Here is a 15,749-nt window from a genome sequence, read left to right as displayed (position 1 = left end):
TTTATTATTGTTAATGTATTATTGTTATCTAATAGATAATTATAGCTGCTGAGAATTGGAACAGGTTACTATCCACTAGCCCCTGAAGGTAGAAATTACATATTTCAATTTACACAGATTAGAACTCAATCTAAGACAGAGTTTCCTAACAATTAGAACTGAGAATGGAAATGGGTTCTTTTGGCAGGTAGTGAGTTTCCTTTCATTAGGAGCTACCAAGCAGAGGCTGGATCAGACCACTTGTTGAGGATATTGTAGAGGTCATGAAATGCCATGATGGTAGGAACAGTGCCTTCATTTTATGGAGACCCCGAAAAGGGAAGTGATTTGACAGTTATAGAACATGGTGGTAGAGCTGGGGCTACAGCTCACTGGGGCTTCTGCCTTTCCTCAGCCCAGGGCTGTTTTCCACTCTCTGTTGGAGAATTTCATAGCCACAGCTTCTTTTTTTTATTTATAATTTTTTTCCCTTAAGCTTAGTCATAGACCTTCTCTGAAATCTCTCTGTGTGTGTGCATGCACACACGCATGTACTTCTCTAGTGATATGTGTACCCCTGAGTGTGTGACTGTGGGTCCCTGTGTGTCTACATGTGTGTGATGGATTGGGAAAGGAAAGTGGTCATTTAAAATCCTCCTGAGTGGGGTGAGCATGGGATAGGTATTGCTTTTAAACCAGTAGTCTTTTTTTTTTTTACTCTTAATTTATGAGTTGAGATTTCTGTATTTGAGTGGTTTCTTCTGCATAAGTGTTTACAGGTTATCCTTCTTACACTGCCCCACTGACTGTCCCCATCCTCTGTGACTTTGTCTTTTTGGACCACAATTCCCACAATCCTCTTGTGACAATGTTAGTTGGAGTCACAAGATCTTTGTCCTGGAAGGAGCCTCCAAGGGCTCTAGGTTCCATTCAAGACTGAATAGGAATCCTCTCTCTGACATCCCCAGGAAGTCACAGGCTGGTTTACATTTGAAAACTTTCTTTTGTGTGAAACTCAAACTTTTTTTTCTCAGATTTCTTGGAGTTGCAAATTCTGCTTCTTGGCCTTCAAGAGTATATTATAGACTCAATGAATATTAGAGTAGATCATACAACATAGAATATTCGAACTGGAAAGGACCTTGAAACACAGAGATCTCTGGATTCCTTTTCTATCTCCTCCCCAGCTGATATTTCCACCTCTGAGACTTCCTCCCCCACCTGATGGGTTCCAATCTGGGACCTGCATTTGAGAAAGTTCCTGTGCCAGCTGTGTTTACTCATGGCCCTCTCCAGGCTACTGTTCCACCTTGTCCCTCTCCGCCACCCCTTTGTCAACTCCATTTTATGTATTGTCTCCCATTAGAACGTGAGCTCTTTGGGGGCAAAGACTACCTTTCTTTTTGCTTACCCCAGTGCCTGGTATGTAGTAAGTGTTTAAAAAATGCTTTATCCAGTCAACTAGCATTTATTAAGGGCCTACTATGTGCTGGGGATACAAAGAAAGGGAAAAATCCCTGCTCTCAAGATGTCACAGTCTAACAGGGAGATAATATCCGAGCACCTATGTAAAATAAGAAATGCACAGGATAAATCAACAGAGGGAAGGCACTAAGGTTAAGACTAGAAAAAGTTTCTTGTGGAAGGTGAGACTTTAGCTGAAATGTGAAGGAAGCCAGAGAAGCCAGCAAATGGAAATGAACAGGGAGATCCTTCCAGGAATTGTGGACAGCCAACAAAAACCAAGTAAGGAGATGAGTGTCTTGTGCAAGGCATCACCAGGAGGCCAGTGTCAGCAGGCATTTATTAAGCACCTACTAATTCTTCATTTGAACACACAATTCTGAATTCTTCAAAAGAACTTTGACATTCTGCCTTGAGTCTCATTATGCTAAGCTTGGGTGTACAGAGAAAGACAAAAACAGTCCCTGCCCTCAAGAAGCTTGAAATCTGATGGGACTCCACTCTTTTGATGCAGCCCATTATATCTAGCCAACCTCAGACTAGAGCAAGGTCACGTTGCATCCCATCGTATATTCTACCTGGGCTGTCTTATCACCTGCCCTGTTGATTCTCATCTCTTGCTCTGGATACAGTAATCAGATTAGTGCTGTTATTGCTTTTGAAAAGAACATGTCAGTCTCCTGGCCCGTGGATCAGCTTACCATCCTTGTGGCTGAAGAGACCCAAATTCCTTTTCCTGCTCATCGCTGTACTATAATTTACTGTCTCCTCCTTGTTGCTATTGTTGAGTTAGTTTTTCAGTCATGTCTGACTTTATGTGACCCTATTGGACGTTTCTTGGCAGAGATACTAGAGTGGTTTGCCACTTCCTTCTCCAGCTCGTTTGACAGGTGAGGAAACTGAGGCAGACAGGGTTAAGTGACTTGCCCAGGGTCACACAGCTAGTAAGTGTCTGAGGTCAGATTTGGACTCGTGAACATGAGTCTTCTTGACTCCAGACCCGGTGGTCTATCCACTGTGACCCCTCGCTGCCTCTATCTCCTCCTATAAAATCTTTAAGGACAGGGACTCTCACTTTTGTGTCTGTTCTGATACTTGTCCAAAAGCTTATGCTTTTTCATTTCATTCAACATAAAGTATATGATAAAAAAATAAAGTATATGAGCTGGAAGGGACCTTAGAACATAGAATGTTAGAATGAACATGTAATAAAGTATTGTTGCATGATTGATTAAAAACATAGAATATGTGAGTTGAAAGGGCTCTTAGAGGTATCTATCTCAATCCCCCATTTTACAGATGAAGAAACTAAGGACTACAGAGAATAATGCCTTGTTTTCCCTGGCAGGAGGAAGAGTTCAGAATGAAAATGATTTTTGTTTTGTGGACTTTGTGATCTGGCCACCTGCCCTTGGTGTGACAGGAGGCATTCTTAGGTGATGGTGGTGGGTTGTCAGGTAGCAACAGGAAGAGGAGAAAGAACTAACAGCAAAATAAGCTGTTTGCAGCTGTGGATTTCCTTTATATCGTACCTGACATTTATGTTCAGCCTTTGACAGGTCACTTCTTTTTTTTTTCTTTTAATTTTATGAGCAATCAGGGTTAAGCAACTTGCTCAAGGTTACACGGCCAGGTGTTTCTGGGTGGGTGCTAAGTGTCGGAGCCCAGATTCGATCCCCAGGTCATCCCAACACTGGAGCCGGTGCTCTTACTCGCTGCGCTACCTGGCCGCCCCTGACTGGTCACTTCTAGTGATGGGGAGCTCGCTATCACTGAAGGCTGCCCGTTTTATTTTGGGACGGCTCTGATAGAAAGATTTTTGTTATATAATCCTGAAGGTATTTGTTGAACCTCATGGTTGGCCCCTTGGGAGCCTCTATGGGAGACCATAAAAAGCCTAGTTGATCCAGAAACTAGGGTCTCTTAAGATTCCACCTCAATTAATAATTAGGGGTTTAGCACCAAACCTGTGATTTCATTGGTATTTAAAAGTCCTAGATGAGTAAATTCCCTTCACCAAGGTACCTTTTCAACAATATTTTCAGTATTTTCAGAGAGTTGTTTAGCTCCCTGAGAGGTTAAGTGATTTTCCCAGGGTCATGCAGCCAGGATATGTCAAAGGCAGGACTTAGGCCCAGGGCTTCCAAGATTGGCCCTCCATCCACCCTGTCGCCACTATCTCTGTCAGATCGTAATCAGAGAGGTGACTAGTTACTGTCCACACAAGGTTTTTCATGGTGGGTTGGCATCTGGAGCTAACTTTGCACGTTTAAAAGATTATGTAACATGCCTAGGTTAAACAGCTAGTAAGTGTCTGAGGTCAGACTTGAACTCAGGTCTTTCTGCCATCACGTCTGGCACTCTAGCTACTGTGACACCCTGTTGCCTATATTATGTTATGTGAATATTCAGGTATATTGAATAGGTCATAATATGTGAGGATAATCTCGGCAATGCGTGGTTCATCTTAGGTATTATGATTAAGTCCATCTCTTTCGCTACCCAGCAGTGTGTTTTAAACATGGTAAGTGCTTAATAAATATTGAACTATACCCTGGAAACAGACCAGCCCTTTAACTTATCAGCTGTCTTATCTACACATTCAGTGCTGTCCATCCCTGCTCATTAAGACACAGCTCAGAGCCCACAGGCTAGGACCATCGAGCTAAAAGGGACCTCAGAGATTTAATCTGTTTTACAGATGAGGGAAACTGAGGCCCAGAGAGATTAAGTAATTTACCTAAGGTCAAGAACTCTAGTAATTGGCTGAGCTAGGATTTCAATTCAAGTTGTCTGACTTGAAATCTAGCATCCTTTTTAATTATAGAAGATGATGATAATTCTAGGTGGACACTCTGGAGGTCCCTGATGTTCATTTCAGCTATAACATTCTTTTTTTAGTCCCTTTTTAGCCCCAGTATTTTGTTTTCTAAGATAGTAGTGTCAAATTCATGTTAGATAAAGGGACCACTTTTATAAACAATATATAAGGATTCCTGTGGGCCACATATTAACTTAGGAAACCACATGTTAACATTATATATGTTCTATTGTATTTTTATTTATGTTACTAAACAATTCCCAGTTACATTTTAATCTGTTTCAGGCCATCTGTTTGACACCTCTCTTCTAAGACCCCTCTTTTTTTTTTTCTAGATTCTATGTTCTATAGATTTTTCACATTCTGTATGAAATATTCCATAATTCTGTGTTTTCTGTGCTGAGGCCTTTTCTAGTTCTCACAGTATCTGTGTTCTGAGGTTCCTTGCAGCTCTGACACTTTTTGTGATTCTGAGCATCTGGTTTCCCTATGTGTACCCTCTGCATGGCCTATATACTAAAGCCCGGGCAGACTGCCTTTCAGTTGGTGACTGTTCCCTGTCGTATCCTCCCTCCCCCCAGAACCTTTCTGTCCTTTGGAGGTTTTGTCTCCTAGACTTTGCTGTCTTAAACAGGCAAACATTTGCCTGTAAATTACACAGACCTGGATTCATATTCCATCGATGTCAATCACTGGCTGTGTGGTCTTGGGTAAGGTTTTCCCATTCCCTCTCTATCTGGCTCAGGGTGGGGTCTGGGAGCTCCAGCTGTCTGGAGAGATGTCTGACTCTATTTTTTCCTTTCTCCCAAACCAGGCTGGACTGAAGGGACCTTATTTGGTGCAGATCTGAGCCCACTTTGCTTCCCTGAGGTGAGTAGTCAGGGAACTGGAGCATGGTGGGATGGAGAATGGATGCAGGAGGCCAAAGGTGGCCCTGCTTGGGTGTGCTTTTAAGTGGGAGGGTGAAGATGCCTAGAAGAAGGGGAGATGGGTATCCAGCTGATGGAGACTCATTTGGAATCCATCACGGTTTGCTTTCTGGACAAGCTTTAAGTCTTTGCCATGTTCCATGTAAACATGAGAAAGAAGATGCTGTTATGCCTGGGGGCTGTGGAGATCCCGTTCTCCAGGAGGCCTTTTCAGATCACTCTGTAACCCCTACCCTGGCCCTTCTTGTTAGCGTGCCCTCCCTCTTGCAATTCTTTTGTGTTATACTTACTCACTTAGCTTTATATTGTATCTCCTTGGTAGTATGTAAGCTCCCTGGGGCCAGGGGCTGTTTCTTTTATCTTTGTATCCTCATGTCTGGGCAGCTAGGTGGCATAAGATCTGAGATCAAGTCTGGCCTCAGACACTTAGCTGTGTGACCCTGGGCAAGTCACTTAACTCTGCCTCAGTTTCAAAATGAGCTAGAGAAGAATGGCAAACCACTCCAGTATCTCTGCCAAGAAAACCTTCAATAAGGGTTAGTATGATGGAAAAACCACTAAAGAAAAATCCTCATACCTAGTACAGTTTCTGATACTTTTTAAATTACTGTTTTGGGGTAAGATTTATAATTTTCTTGGGGTGGTGAACACCTACAGTGGAAACTCCCTTTGTTGATGCAGATTACCTGTTAATCTGCAGTTTATGTTCCTAGAAAATAGCCAGGGCACAGAGATGTTCATTGAATTGCCTCTGGTCACCTAGATCATATGTGTTAGAGTTAGGACTTGAACTCAGAGCCTCCTGATTCTAGGGCTGGTCTGTTTTTTTTTTCTTTTTGCCCTGTATCTAGTAGGTGCTTAATACAAACTTGTTGAATTGACTTGAAACATGATGAAACTGAAAGGACCTAGAAGGCCTTTGTTTGAGTCCAAGCTCAAATGACAAAAGGTAGTCATGGCCCAGTGGAGAACAGAATCAAAGAAGCCATTAGTTCAAATTCTGACTCTGATGCATAGGAGCTCTTACGATCCAGGGCAAATCACTTAGCTTGTGTGAGCTAGAGTTTTGTCATTTATAAAATTTATAATAGTGATCACACTTCCTTTGGGATGATGCCATGGAAAGAATGCTGAATTTGGAGTCAAAGAACCTGGCTTCACATCTTGACTGCCAGGATCACCTGTGTGATCTTGGGTAAGTCCATCAGTGTTTTGGGGCCTCTGTTAACTCACTTGTAGAAAGAAGGGGTGAGATTAAATGGCCTTCAGTCCAGTGATGCCTGTTTCCTTGCTGTTTCTTGCACAGGACAGTCCAGGCCATTTTCACTGACTGTCCCCCATGGCTGGAACCCTCTCCCTCCTCATTGCCACCTCTTGGCTTCCCTGGTTTTTTCAAGTCTCAGCTAAAATGCCTCGTTCTTCATAAAGCCTTTCCTAGTTCTCTGTAATACGAGGGCCTTTGCTTTGAGACCGTCCCCCAGTAAACCTCTGTATATCGTGTTTATACACTGTTTTCATCTTTTTGCCCTCATTAGACTGTGGGTTCCTTGAGACCAGGGCCTGTTATTTTCTCTGGATTTCCTAGTGCTTGACACACAATAGATGCTGACTTCTTCCCTCCCCGCTTTAAATCTAGGATTCATCATGATCTATCTAAGAGCCCCTTGAAGGCAGGAACTGTTTTCCTTTTGTCATTGTCTCCCGAGTGTCTACACATAGTAACTATTTCATATTGAATCGAATTTATTGATTTGCAAATTTCTTATAAACCCTAAAATGATAAAGAATATTATTACACATATTAATGATGACTCTGCTGTTTTTGACTATTCCTATTCCCCAGTATACACCCCAGGCAGGCCATTGCCCCTTCTGTTTTCCTCTCTAAGCCAGGCTGATTCTCAGCTCCATAACTTTAGCTCACATGATCCTCCTTCCCTCCCCTGATGTGTTTCCAAACCTGGCCCATCATACTCATTTTTCAAGACCCATATCAGGTTCTGCCCCTTCCAGGAAGGGTATAGAAACTCAACCTTTCCTCTCAGAAGTCAGCCTGAATTGGTAAATGGAGTGTTTAATAAGGATCATAGGCATGCAGTAGGAGCTTAATAACTGCTTGTTGATTGATTGGTGGTACCTGTAGAGTCACATCTTTCATTCATCTCTCTGTTTCATTATCTATCTCTTATCTTTCTTTATCTCTGTCCACCCTCTGTCTAGCTATATATCTATCTGTAAATCCCTAGATCTCTCTAATCTATCTTTATTTATATCTTTCTATCCCTCTCTCTCTCTGCCTCTCATCCATATCTCTCTCTCTGTCTCTTATCTATTCCTCTCTACCTACTTCTTATCTATCTTTATATCTTTGTGTTCCTCTGTCTCTTTATCTTTATCTGTCTCTTATCTAACTTTATATCTATCCTTCTCATTTATCTCTATCTTTATATCTATTCCCTCGATCTCTAATTTATCTTTATATCTATTGATCTCTCTTTGCCTATCTCTATCTCTCTAATCAATCTTGATCTATATCTATATATAAACACGTAGGTATCTCTCCATCTATCTCTCTCTGTCGTTATCTCTCTTTTGGGTCAGAAGAAGCTGCTTCCTCAAAGGGTCTGGTTGTCCTCTTTAAAACGAAAGCCTTATGCCTGTTCTAGCCCCTGGCATTTAGTGGCCACATTCTTCCAGTCTTCTGGGCTTTCTAGGCTCAGTTTAGGAGGCTTCTCTGCCCCTCCAGACATTTTTTCCTCCCTGAAGCCTTACCTGTCTTCATCCCCACAGCACTTCACTACTTCTCAGTACTTGAGGACAGAGAGGCATTTCTGTGACCTTTTCTTTCACTCCCCTGGAATGGAGACCCGTCTCCCCCTTGGGCAGCCATAGCTGCCGATTGGCACTAGCCAATGCACAGACATTATATTCTGCACAGGCCCTGGCCATTTTAGCCACATTCCTTTCCCCCTGCATTAGCTGGAAGAACGGACGTCAGGCTTCTGTTGCTGCTGCTCCTTGTGCTAATAGCCGGCCCTTGACTGCGGCTTTGTGTTGCCCTGCTGGGCGCTTGGCTGATGGTGACTCCTGCAGGCTTTACTGCCTTCTTTTGGGCTGGGGTAGGAGCTCGCTCAGCTGGCTTTGATGGGCACCTAGCAGACTGCTGGCTGGTCCTACTATAAACAGAAGCAGCCCTCAATTGTCGTCTCTCAGCATTACTGTAATTACCAGCAAGGCTACAGTTATTTACATTTATCTAATTACCTACCTCTCCTCTCTTTTTCTTGCTGAAAGACTTCAGATACTAATTTGCCATTGCTCTGCCTGAAACACTGTGTCCTCATTTTACCCCTGTGGCTTGCAGAGGAAATAGCCAACTACTCAAGGTCTAATAATCCTAATAATAGCTAACATTTTTATAGTACCTACTATGTGCTAGGTGCTTTACAGATATTCTCCCATTTGATCCTCACAGCAACTCTGGGAGATAGGTGCAGTTATCCTCATTTTACAGTTTAGGAAACTGAGGCACATAGAGGTTAAGTGACTTACCCAGAGTCACAGAGCTAAATGTGTGAGGCGGGATTTGAACTCAGGTTTTCCAGACTGCAAGTTCAGCATTTTCTATCCACTGTAACACCTAACTGCCAATGACAGAATTTGATGATGCACTGGGAAGCTAGATAGAGCACTGGGCTTGGAATCAGGAAGACTCATCTTCCTGAGTTCAAATCTAGCCTCAGACACTAGCTATGTGACCCTGGTCAAGTCACTTAACCTTATTTGTCTCAGTTTCCTCATCTGTAAAATGAGCAGGAGAAAGAAATGACAAACTGTTCCAGTATCTCTGCCAAGAAAACCCCAAAAATGGAGTCACAAAGAGTTGGACACAACTGAAATGAAAAACAAGGAGTAAATACATAAAGGTAGATAGGGTGGGGGCTGCAATCTGAAGTAATTCTCTAAAATGGGTATTTCTCTCTCGGTTGAGAATAATGTGGTGCGAAGGTGAGCACAGTGCTGGGGCCGGGGCCCTCAGTTCTAACCATGGCTCTTGTCAGTCAGTGGTGGCACATGTGTGGGTACATCTCCTTCTATCTGCCCTGCCCTGCCCTCACTTCTGACATTCTGTGTTCCAAGAGAACCTCTTTTCCTATTATTTTCTGAGCCTGTGAGAATATCAGCATTGGGAAGGGATCTTAGGAATCATCTAATGCAGCCTCTCATTATGCAGAGGAGAAAACCACTTCTCAGAAGTGACTTTGTCCAAAGTTAAGCTGTGCTCTTCTCTCTGTGGCTGCTAGGTGGCACAGAGAGATACGCTTGGATTCTGGAGGACCTAAGTTCAAGTTTTGCCTCAGATACTTAGCTCTGAGACCCTGGGCAAGTAATCCAACCTTTCTGTCTTCCTCTGTTTTCTCATGTAAAGTGGGGAGAAGAATAGCACCTATCCTTCCAGAGTTGTTGTGAAGATAAAATAAGATATTTGGAAACTTTTGCAAAACTTTGTGCAAATCTCATAGACAGACGTTGGTTGATTCTGCAATTATTACACAGAGAGAGCAATGGAAAACCAATAGGCAAGTCATGTACTCCATTTGTACCCACACAATGTCAAGCAAAGGAAGGTCCCCAGTACATGGGATGGATCCTCTTTGAAGATTTTATAGGAAGATTTGGACAGAAGTCATACAAGGTGAGAGGGCACTGATGGGTTGCAATCTGCACCACTGGAGAGAGTATCCCACATCAGTGAGACAGCAAAGTCACCAAAGCATAAAGACAGATGAGCCGGTGAGTTCAGTGATACTCTTTGTAAACCTTAAAATACTATGTAAATAGTAGCTATAATAGTAATAATTATAATAATAAATTACAATAAAAGAATATGATTATTACCATACTTCACTTTGGGAGGATTATTATGAATACTTTATTGAGTCTATTATATGTCATTTTACTCTCATATTCCTCTTGGTTCTCATTTGATCATTTGTTTCAACCATTGCTTATCATTACCATCAGCAAGGGTTTGTGATTCATAATTGATTCTAGTGTTAGAATGCCCCATTAAGAACCTCATTTATGGAGATGAAAGATCTGAGGTATGATGGGAGGAAGTAAGGACTTTCCCAGAGGCTCTGATGGGTGCGAAAGCTGGAACCTAGGGCTTTTGTTGACCATTTAAATGGTTTTTTTTTTAAATTCTGCTTTTCAAACTTTTCACATTGACTCATTATTTTATAGATATAATACTTTGGTGGAGAGGCAGCCTGGTGTAGTAGATAGAGAACTGATCTTGAAACCAGAAAGACCTGGGCTCACAGCTTACCTCTGACACATGCTGGCTGTGTTACCCTGGACAAGTCACTTAACTTTCCAGTATACTAGGCAATTCCCTTAAGATTCTAGTTACAGAGAAATTGATGACTATATTTGTAGAGGGTGTTTTCTCATCTGGGAGTTCCTCTATATCATTGTGGTTCAGATCTTATTCTTTGGTGTCTGTTGTCTCACTGTGGGATACTCCCTTCCATGGTATAGATTGAGACCCAACAGTGCCCTCTCATCATGACTTCTCTCCATGTCCTCCTATAAATTCATCAAAGGTGATCCATGCTGGGGACCTTTCTTTGCTTGACATTGTGTGGGTACAAATGGAGTACACAAGTATACTGGTTTTCCATTGCTCTCTCTCCATAATAATTGAAGTAACAACCAGTATCTTTGTAAATGAATGAGAAAAGCATTTATTAAGTACTTACTAGGAAGGAAGGAAACATTTATTAGGCACTGCAATGTGCTGTGCAATGCATTAAACGCTTTACAAAGATTATCTTGTTGAATAACCTCACAATAACCGTGGGAAGTATATGCCATTATTATACTTTACAGTTGAGAAAACTGAGGCAAACAGAGGTTAAGTTACTTACTCAAGGTCATATATCTAGTAAGTAAGTGTCTGAAGCCAGATTTAAATTCAAGTCTTCTGGACTCCATGCCTAGGGCTCTATTTACTATATTCTATACACTCTATTCCTATACCAACAAAAAGGATACAAATGGAAAAAAGCTCTTGCCCTCAAGGGGCTTACATTCTAATGGGGGAAAGACCACACCTGGTAGAGAGTTTTGACCTGTGGAGTCAACGCAATTGTGAGTAGAGCCAATCCATAGTTGATTATAGTATCCAGAATAGCAGCTGGAAAGGGGGGAGGGGGGAGGGTACACCTGTAGGGCAGATGACAAGTTAGGCAGTAGATTGTTGAATGGGATATGAAGCATAATTTGGGCGGGGGGGGGGGAGGGCAGCTAGAAAGAGTTGGTTGGGTGACTTTATACTCACTCATTCAACAATTAAGACTTTAGCCCTAGGGTGGGTGTGTTGTGAAGCCAAGTGGATTAGGTCATGGTTTTTAGTGATCTAGTTTGAAAGGTACTATTTCTGGTGGTGAGAAACACGGCAAATGTTGAACAGATGGTAATCTCATAAGATCATTGATTTTGAGCCAGAAGGAGACATTAGAGAACATCTAGTCCAGCCATTCCCAAAATATGATTTAAGGACAAGTGTTTGGCCCTTGATACCCTTTCAGAGGGATCTGTGAGGTCAAAACTATTTTCATAATAATACATTTTATGTAAATATGTAAATATGGATAGCTATAACCCATATAAACAAAAGGGTTTTTTTGGGGGGGGGGTCCTCAACTGAAATAATCATATTGATTTGCTCTTTACTAATAAATTGATTATATGCCTGGAACTTTGCGCCTCAGTTTACCTTATTTTGACCATAATACAATAATTTTTAAGAGTGTAAAAGGGGTCCTAAGACCAAAAAGTTTGAGAACCACAGACCTAATCCAACTCTAGGTTACATAGCTAGTAGGCATTAGTTCCTCCATTTCCAGAGTCTCTTCTGTTTTCAGAGCCCCTTTTCAGTATACTAGGCTGTTACCCAGTTGCCCTGGTGATGTACCTGGATGCAATGTGAAACTTTTAAAACCTGCCAAAAAATGTTCACACATTTTCACTTTTGATCCCCACATCAACACTGTGACTTAGGTACTATGGGTATTTATTATTCCCATTTTACAGATGAGGGAATTGAGGTCAGAGAGGCCAATTGATTTTTCCTCTGTCACTTATCTAGTAAGTGTCAGAGATAGAATTCCAAACCAGGTCTTCTTGATCCCATTTAAGAATCTGTATGCTCTACTTCTAACTGACCAGCTCACTTCCCTTTTTTGTCATTCATTTGTCTGATAATGTCTTTTATGCCTCTCTCCTGGCATAGTTCTTCATTGGTAATATTCTGTAGCCTACTCCCTCCAATCTAATCCAGCAGGCATTTTTTGAGGGCCTACTAAAACAAGGTTCCTCTCTGAGGCCTGGAGGGAACAGCTCTGCTGTTGGCCTCCAAGAGCGAGAGTGTCCTTTGCTAAAACATGGAAGGCCATTGCCTTCACACAGTCCCTTGCTGACCTAGGTCAGGGCATGATCACAGTGTGTATGTGGGGTCTTGTCTGACTCTGTGAATCCGTAGGCTTTGAATTAGGCTTGAGGTAGGGCTCTGTATGTTACTGGGACTCACGCTCAATTGGTAGCTTTGTAAGATAACTACAATTGAGTAACAGTCTCTGCCTCAGAATAGAGAACCAAACTGTGTCACTGGCCTGAACAGCTTTGTGTTCTGACCCGTTGAGCTTGTTCAGGATAATGGGAAGAGAGGCCTTTCTCCTCTCTTCCATATGAGGCTCTCTCTCCATCCATCCCCCTAAGCTATTTAAGCTCTTCCTGGAAAACCATGCCTAGTTCTGGGCACTAGACTTTTAAGTGGGATGTGGAGTTTTTGGCAGAGGGCCATGGGTATACTCTGCCAACTGTTTGGAGGGCCCCAGAGGAAAGCACCAAGGACTTGGGATTAAGTCCTCAGTAGAGAAGGCCTCACTGTGATTGGACTCTCCTTCGCTAGATAGGATTTTATAATTGGAGAAATAGAAAAGACTTTAGAACATAGAATATTGGAGCTGGAGGGGACCTTGTACTCTAGATCCTAAGGTCATAGATTAAGAACTGTAAGGGGACCTTAGATTTGTTGAGTATGCACCCTTTCCCCTTTATTTTACAGATGAAGAAACAGCCTCAGAGGTGAAATGATTTACTAGAGGTCCTACTCTTAGTAGGTGTTAGAGCCAGCATTTAAGCAGCATTGAAGAGCATGTCAAAGCACAGTGTGGCCCCCAGCACTTGCAGAGACAGATTAAAATATTATTGGGAAATATTTAACAAAATAAATAAAAATACAATAAACTGTGGGTTTTCTAAGTCAGTATGCACAAGGAGGGATCCTTCCATATGGTTTAGTGGCCCCATTTTCATGAGAGTTTGAAACCATTTCCATAAAGCGTAATGTCAGAGCTTAAGACATCCAGGTTAGTAGGGGACTGTGAAGATAGGATGTCAGAGCCCCAAGGGTCTTGGGACCCCATTACATACTTAAAAATTATTAAAGATCCTCCTTTTCAAAGAGCTTTGGTTATGTGAATTTCATTTATTGAAACATACTTTATTGGAAATGAAAGTGTTTCGGGATTTTGGAGTGCCCTGAACATACTTTGAGAATCATTGATCTAGTTTTGGTTGTTGTGAGTGAGTCATTTCAGTCTTTGTGACTCTATTTGGGTATTTTTGGACAAAGATACTGGAGTGGTTTGTCATTTTCTCCTCTAGCTCATTTTGTAGATGAGGAAACTGAGGCAAACAGGGTTAAGTGACTTGCCCAGGGTCACACAGCTATTAAGTGTCTGAGGCTGAATTTGAACTCAGGTCTTTCCAACTCCAGGTCCAGTAGTCTATCCATTGTGCAACCTTGCTGTGATCTAGTCTATACCCTTCCCCCACTTTTTTTTTTGCTTTTTTCTTTTGGAGGGGGGAGAGCAGGACAATTAGGGTTAAGTGACTTGCCCAAGGTCACATGGCTAGTAAGTGTTAAGTGTCTGGGGTCGGATTTGAACTCAGGTCTTCCTGATTCCAGGGCTGGTGCTCTATTCACTGTGCTACCTTCCCCCATTTTACAGAGAGGAAATTGAGACATAGAGTAATTAAGTCACTTGCCCAAGGTCACAGAACTAGTGGTTAGTTCAGCCAGCTTTCCCTTTGCTGAGCCCAGGTCTCTTTCTTCTGTGAAGCTACCCCAGGAAGTTTTTGCCAGTCTACCCAGTTGAAGGGTAGAATGCCAGGCAATAATAGAGGGGAATCTCTGTTCAAATACAGGTTGGACAGGATGGTCTCCTGAGGCCCTTCCAAATTCTGTGATTCTGTGAAAGTGGCTTCACCTTGTAGCAGTAGGGAATTATGCCTTGTACACTAAAGTCTTTGGCTTAGCTTGACTGTGCCTCAGTTTCCTCAGATGTAAAATGGGAAGAATAGTTCTTGTACTACTGACTTTTAATGAGTCAGAGACCTAAAACTGAGACCCCCAAAAGGGCATTGGAGAGGTTCAAGAGTGGGGGTTAGGGGACTGAGAAATTATGAAGGAAGTGGGATGATGAGGGTGTCATGAAAGACGTGTTGGAGAGAAAAGAAGATAAACTGGCCACAAGAATCTGTTTTGAGCTCATGTCAGTGAGATCCCAGGTTTGTTTGAAATTTTGAGTTTAATGAGGCAGTGAGATTGTACAGGGATTTAAGTATCACACGCCCCCTGGGTCTGCTGGACAGCAGTCACTCAGTAGGTCAGCAGGCTTTTATTGAGCACTTACTGTGTGCTGGGCATGGGTGGTACAGATGGTGCCAGATTTGGAGTCTGGTAGGCGCAGTTCTGCCTAGGAGTGGGGACAGGGCCCAGAATGCCCTCTGAGGGTCTCTCCGAGGCCAAGGACTGACTGGGCTGCTACAAGGCCTCACTTGGATGCACTTCACACCAGGGTAGTTTGGAGGAAGCTGGGCTGCTTGCCCTGAGGGGGTTGTCTCAGGGCAAGGAGGGCCCCATATTTCCCAAACTTTCCACTCTGCTCTTTTTGGGAGCAGCTGTTTCTTCCCTTTCCCATCCCATCCCTTTTGGAGCCTGCTTATCTATTCCGCCTGAGCCCCTCTCAGAGAACAACACCCTTCTTCCCCCTCCCAAATCTCTCCCCTCCTCAAAATCATGAAGAAAACATCCTGGACTAGGGCCTCAAACCTCCTCCTTCCAGCTTCTCAAGGGGCTCTGAGTTGGTGTATGGCTGCAAGCTGTCCTTTTCAGGAACTTAGGGCTCAACATACACATTTGTCCCTGAGAGCCCCAAACTATTGGCTGGCCAGCTTGTGATCCGTGTGGCTCCCTTCCCAATGCACCAAGAAGCCGGCAACCTGGGAGAGTGTTCTGTCTTGGGCGGAGGCGTCAGCCCCCAGTGCTGAGACAGTAACCTACTTTCTGTGTCTGGTTCACAGCCCAGTGGGGAAAGCAGGAAAAACTCCTTTCTGCCAGCACAGAAGGAAGCGACTAAGGCCATCCCCTCTTCTTTGGGCCCCTTGGATTGTTTCCTGAATGTATATGTGTGTGTGTGTGT

At 42.9% G+C, this 15,749-nt stretch overlaps 1 protein-coding gene across 1 annotated transcript in view; it reads left to right on the top strand.

The window, feature by feature from the left end:
• Nucleotides 1-15,749, top strand: part of PTP4A3 (protein tyrosine phosphatase 4A3) — a 153,029-nt gene that overhangs the window by 20,704 nt on the left and 116,576 nt on the right. The window contains exon 2 of the mRNA XM_069081357.1: nt 5,079-5,134. The gene's annotated coding sequence lies outside the window, so the exon portion shown is untranslated. The remainder of the gene's footprint in view (nt 1-5,078; nt 5,135-15,749) is intronic.

The sequence above is a fragment of the Petaurus breviceps genome, unplaced genomic scaffold (assembly GCF_028583685.1).
Source record: "Petaurus breviceps papuanus isolate PSGF00001 unplaced genomic scaffold, PetGlider_PUasm1.0 98, whole genome shotgun sequence".
NCBI classification, from domain to species: Eukaryota; Metazoa; Chordata; class Mammalia; order Diprotodontia; family Petauridae; genus Petaurus; species Petaurus breviceps.
This window is presented reverse-complemented; position numbering and strand designations above follow the sequence as displayed.